Below are 6,000 nucleotides of genomic sequence, written 5' to 3'. Positions count from 1 at the left end.
TAGGGAAAGTTGCAAGGAGCAGTTCTGACTCTAGGCAAAACAAATGTAGTTGCTTTGCCTTGTTCACATGTGACTTGAGATTCAGTGTGAAGGACAATCTGTGCACAATTCTGTTTTGAAACCTACAAAACCTCTCAGGAACTTTTACCAGCTGAGATCAATGTAAGAAACCAGGGCAGAGATAAGTCAAGAGAGCACAGACAGGTCAAGGGTTGAAAACTCACATTTTTGCCCTTTGTAATCCTGCGCTGTTGTTACTGACTGAACCTGTAGTTGCTACAGTGACAACCTCATAGATGGCAGCAGCACAGATTGAGGGTGCTCCATGTTTTCGGAAGAAAGTCTTTAGAAACATCATTATCCTATGTCAGGCTTTCCTGTCATTTTGTTTGCTGGATAAAGTCCTTATTAAATATAAATTCATCTAGTTCCATTGACCAATTTATAGCAAGTAAGGCTCTGATTGAGATTAATCCAAGGAAAAACCTGATCCACCTGATCAAGGTAGGCTATTTCTAACAGTCTAGTGTAGCTGAATCAGAGGTTTGGGGATTGCTGTGGACATCACTAAGTGGAATGTTTGGCTTGTGATATGAGTCTATGGATTTAAAGTTGCTGGTTTATATTTAGTAAAATATGACAATTTGGCAAGTGCATATAAGTCAGAAAACATAACCCAAACAGAGGTTTGGGTATTTTTTACTCAGAATTATCCATGAATATTCTTTCAGCAGTGTGCGTTTCACAGGTAAATATATGATCAGCAAATTCAGAAACAGAGATATAGCCACATTTTCCTGTTTTAATTCACTGAGTAGCACTTTCTAAGTCAATTCTGCTGCATGTACTACCATAAATTAAAAAACCCCAGATTTTAAGAATGGTGAATCTGAAAACTGGATGAGGGTAAGCTGGGACCCAGGAACAGGGAGATAACTTGATTTGAACTACATGGCAGTTCACTGGCTGGCATCAGAACAGTGCAATGATCAAACTGTTGGGATACTGTGGCTTTCTGTTTTCATCTCTTAGTACGTCTATATTTCTATGCAGATGTGATGCTATATTACAGTAGCACTGTAGGAGTCACAGTTAAAACTCAGACCCTAATGATAAGAAGTATTTTAGAAAAAGAAAATTACAAGAACAGTCCATGGTCTGCAGAGCTTGCTGTCTATAACCCCAGTTGTACAGCCTGTGGTAACCTCCAACGCTCTACTGACATCACTGGGAAAATTAAAAATGTGCTAGCTCTCATTGCAGTCTGTCTTACCTAACCCCTTATGTAAGTTAAACAGTGGGGCCACGTATTTTGCTGAGTAGAGACAGCAGGCTGAATTAGGACCCCAGAGATGGTTACATGGATCACTTGTTCAGGATTGTACCAAGCCCTTTTCCTGCCCCATCATGATCATGTTAAGTTCTTGCAGCAACCACAATAATTCCCTGCAGGGGGCAGGGATATTAGGAAAGTATGTTTAGAGTCTCTTAATGTAATTTAGCAGCAGGAAACTAGGAAGGAGTGCCAGAACCATGTGAATAGCCAGTTCTTTGTGTGGCACTTGCAAATGCTCCACCTAGGCCACAACAGGGCAATTGCTGCTTCGTTTGAATTTATTGCTAAGAAGTGTTTGTCTACAAGTACGTTCCAGACCTGATTTAAGGCTTTTCATTTACATGTGGCTTACGTAATAGTAAATTTACAGTTTAAGTTGGTTAATGAAAATTAGTATTTTATTCACTGGAAACTCTTGTTGGACTTTCCAATTATTTGCATATTTAAGCTCTGTAACAATTCCAAGCCAAAAGTGTTTCTCTCCTAGGGCCAAGTAAGTCTGCTAGGTGACAATGTTGTCAACACCTCTTAGTGCTGAATGTAGTACATAACAGTTTTTTGCACCTGAATACTGTGAAACTGTCCTCATTACAGTTCTGTGGTAAACCAGCCATAAAAATATTTCATTGTAATAAACATTCACTTACTTAGACCAAGTCAGTAAGCAGAAAACTCTAATAACTACTTAAGCATAGTGAAGAGATGGTATCTGTATTGAAGAGCTTGTGTTAAGGGAATGATCTAGGCCGGGGATATCCAAAGGCATAGAGAGCAAAAGTGACTTATCTTAGGTCATGCTGCTATTCAGTGGCTGGTTCACTCCTTAGTGATAGTAACTCAGCCATTTAATCATGTTGTTTCCACTCTCTATCATATCAGTTACATGAATATAATAATATTTAGTTACAGAAGATTAATGAAATAGTTTAGGTAGCAAGTACCAAATGACTGCATGGTTAAAAAAAACCCCAAACCAAAACCACAACAAAACCTCAATCCTCACTTGTGTCCTTAAAAAATAGTTAAAAATATCAAGATAAATTTATCCCTCTGTTGCCATCAAAGACAAGACATCAGGGATGAATTTGGCCCCATTTTATTCAATTTGTCCTCAATTTGCTATGCTCATTAATTTTCTCTTTTTTTACTCTCTGTTAACTGAGAAACTGCAGCCCCTTTGCAATAGGCATTAGAAGCAGGAAATCTCAGGATATGTTTCTAATTGCCAGACTTTCTTTCCCCCTTTCTGCTGTTCCTGTTCTTAAGGAAGCATGAGGGAGTCGTGTGAGCATGAGGTGCCACTAGGGAAACAGAAAAGAGTATCAAGGTCAGGGTGAAAACCACACAAGAAGCAGGAAGAGGTGCTTGCAGTTAGGTTCATGACCTTTGTATTTTTTTCTGATTGTCCAGGAGAGCAAGGAAGGGGGGTATAGAAGGAGAGATAGGAAGTTAACATTAGAGCAGATGTGTGCATAATCCGTGCTAGAAAACATCAGAGTTATGAAGGTTGCATTGAAGCTGCTAAAAATTGTGGGATTCTTACTGCTAACATCTGAGAAAATCAGAGGTGCATCTGGTCTTTGTTCCCAGGCAGCTGAGGTAGTTCCAACAGGTAAAGGTCAAAGCCCAGGTTTCAAAATGAGAACTGAACCATGGAAAAGACTTGAAACATGTTGGTTATTCAAAAAAACATTAAAAATATTTTAAAAGCCAAACAATACTGTTCATAATTGGTAAAACTGAAGTTCTTGCCAAATATAGTCATTTAAGATGTTCGTAAAAAATGGCAGGTACTAGCCTTAGTGAGAGTCTTCAAATTCTCATTAAGATAGTTGCATTCTTCATCAGTTCTCTCTGTGTTCTGACTTGGATGTAGTACTGTACATGTCCTTCTCCACAAATACGCAAATAGAAAACTGTGACCAGGTCAGAGTGCCAGTTAATTTTGTCTGGGCTTGCTGAGGTCTCAAACATCTCAGTTTAGGCACAATCCTGAAGAAGATAGAGTCTTTTTTTCCAGTGCCTTGGGGAACAGTTTTAGTGTATGACCACAAACTGAGAGGGTAAAAATCTGTTAGAAAATTCAAGCACAATCTTTGCCCTCTTTCATTACATATGGAACTGCATAGCATTTTTTAATACTTGTGCCTTGAGACAATTCAGTGGCTCTGAGGCAGTGGGTGATGGATCACTGCAATTAAAAGATGCCTGGTTGAATGAATACTATATAAAACATCTGATGGTTTTCTATGAGGTTGGAAGGAATGATGAGTCTTTTTGATTGGTGCACCAGTTAACAGAAGTTGGTACACTAGGTGTGTAGCTGATCTTCTCCACCTCCATGTAACGCTGCCCATTGCATTGTCACCTGCACTATACTCTGAGCCACACTTCCTGTTTCAGTAAAAAATGCTAAGAAGCTACAAAGCAGTCTTCAGCCAAGTATAAAACCAACTCTGGAAATTGTAGTGACTTAATTTTTCCAACCACAATTAGCAGAAAAGGAGTGTGTAAAATGATGAGTGGACAGAATAGTTAAAATATTGGTGTTTTGACTGTGAGTAGCTGTTCACCTACCAGCTTGATACTGGTAGATATCAAGATACTCCAGAACTTAAATGGCTTTTCACACTCTATGTGTGATATCCTCTGGTGTTTCACACACACAAAAGAGTTCAGAAGTCTGTTTCCAAGACTTTGTACCTTGTGATACCCAAGATGATGACTCTTCTGCGTGTCAGAGAGCTCACAATAGTCATCTATTGATAGAAAGAAGAAAAGAAGAAACCAAGATAGAAAGAAGAAAAGAAGAAACCAAGTTCTTGGGGATTCCAGTTTATGTCTGGATGGGACCCTGTCACCATCTCTGGGGAGTTAAGCGATTAGACCAGGCTTCATTTGCCTTTCTCCTATGTGACATTGCAGGCATATTAGTGAAAATCAGTTCAGTTTCATGTATACCAATAATAAGGCATTATTGTCTCTACTGGATGATTAGAAGACATGAGAATATCACCAAATGTGCCTGCCATGAATGGTTACCAGGACTAATTGAAGTTTGGTGTGATTGGATGCTGAAAATAGGAAAAAATTGTTTTATTGAATGGAAATAAAATAAAATGGAAAAAATAGTTTTATTTTTGGTAAGCATTCATGAGGGTAATGATTCTGTTTAAGATGGTGCATGGTGCTGAGCCTTCTGGGGAGAAGTAGTGTCAGGACACCTTTAGTAAACCAAGCAGATGATGTCCAGGTGTTTTTTTTATTGGCATCAGAGAAGCCAGCAGCTTAGCTGATGGATTTCTGTGAACTCCCCATTCAGTCATCAAAGCAATAATTGCTGCATCTGGACTTGCAGAACAAATTATGAAGCACTCCCCAAAATAGGAGTTTGCCTGAATTCTGGGCTTTACCAGCTCTGAAGATCAAAATTGATCTGCAGACGGGAGTGAAACAGCAATTGCAGTGTATTGTCCTAATAGATCCTCACTTAGAGAAGGGCCAAGATTAAAACAATTGCAGGAGGAACTGTCTTACTCAGTGAAAGCCTTGCTTGATATCTACAGATATTGATGATCCATTATTGCTTCCTTTGCAAGTTTATTCTTTGCCCATTTTCCAGCTCCAACAATGTTCTTTGTTTATGCAGCTCACTTAGTGCTTCCATTTGCTGTATACCTTTGAATATTTTAAATTTTGTTCCAGTGCAGAATATAAATAAATTTGTGAAATATTCGAATTGATCTCAAAATGGGATTTTTGTTGCCTCATTAGAAGTCTGTTTTCATGGTTCCTGTTCTAAACTGCTGCCTTCAACTTGCATTCAGAAATCCCATCAATGTTCATATATGGGAAGAATATGTTTGCTGAAAAATTAAGTACTGTAATTACCAGTTGAGAGTGGCTTAATGCGTTTTTAATGATAAATGATCAGGATCTCTAAACAGACAGAAGTTACTGATGAGCACCTGCATAAAGCTGATAAGTCCAGAACCACAGACACAAGGATGGGGATAAAGACCTGGTTGTTTCTTTTGACTCTAGCCTGAAAATGATTATATTCTTTAGAATCAGGGGAGGAAATGATATCTTCTAGAAATCTCTGTTAACAGTAAAGGGAACATGTTCAAGTACTCAGGAGCCATGTCTACAGTTGGAAAACTTTCACACATTGCCATTTTTTCTAATGGTGCCTGAGCCTAGCAAAGCTAACAATGAAGAGGGTCCCCATAGGCTTCATCTACTAGTAAAGTAAACAGTGCCAGGAAGCATTCCTCAGCACTGGAACTCAGTTCTCTGTGCTGTTAGACTGTTGGAAAAGTTCCTGGCACAGGTTCACTTCCATTACCTGGAAGTCTCCTACACAATTCATGGGCATGGTTCAGAAGTTAACAGTTTGCAATAATCAGTTAGCATGCGGCCACCCTGTTACAGGGTAAGTGAAACTAATAGCATGGAAGAGGATTGTTCCATGCTAGTTGATGTTAGTACCAAAGAACATGCTCGGGTACATATTAGCCCTCTTAGACAAGCCACATGCTGGCTTAAATCAATCTCAATAGCAGCAAATCATAGCTTGTTTACCTGAATACTTCTGGGGAAATTAATTGTGCTTAGGCTGGCAAAGCACCATTAAAAAAGAGGACTATGATCTGAGTCATTGT

This window comes from Aquila chrysaetos, chromosome 11 (assembly GCF_900496995.4).
Source record: "Aquila chrysaetos chrysaetos chromosome 11, bAquChr1.4, whole genome shotgun sequence".
NCBI lineage: Eukaryota > Metazoa > Chordata > Aves > Accipitriformes > Accipitridae > Aquila > Aquila chrysaetos.
The sequence above is the reverse complement of the archived record's forward strand: the minus strand, read 5'-3'. Positions refer to the sequence as shown.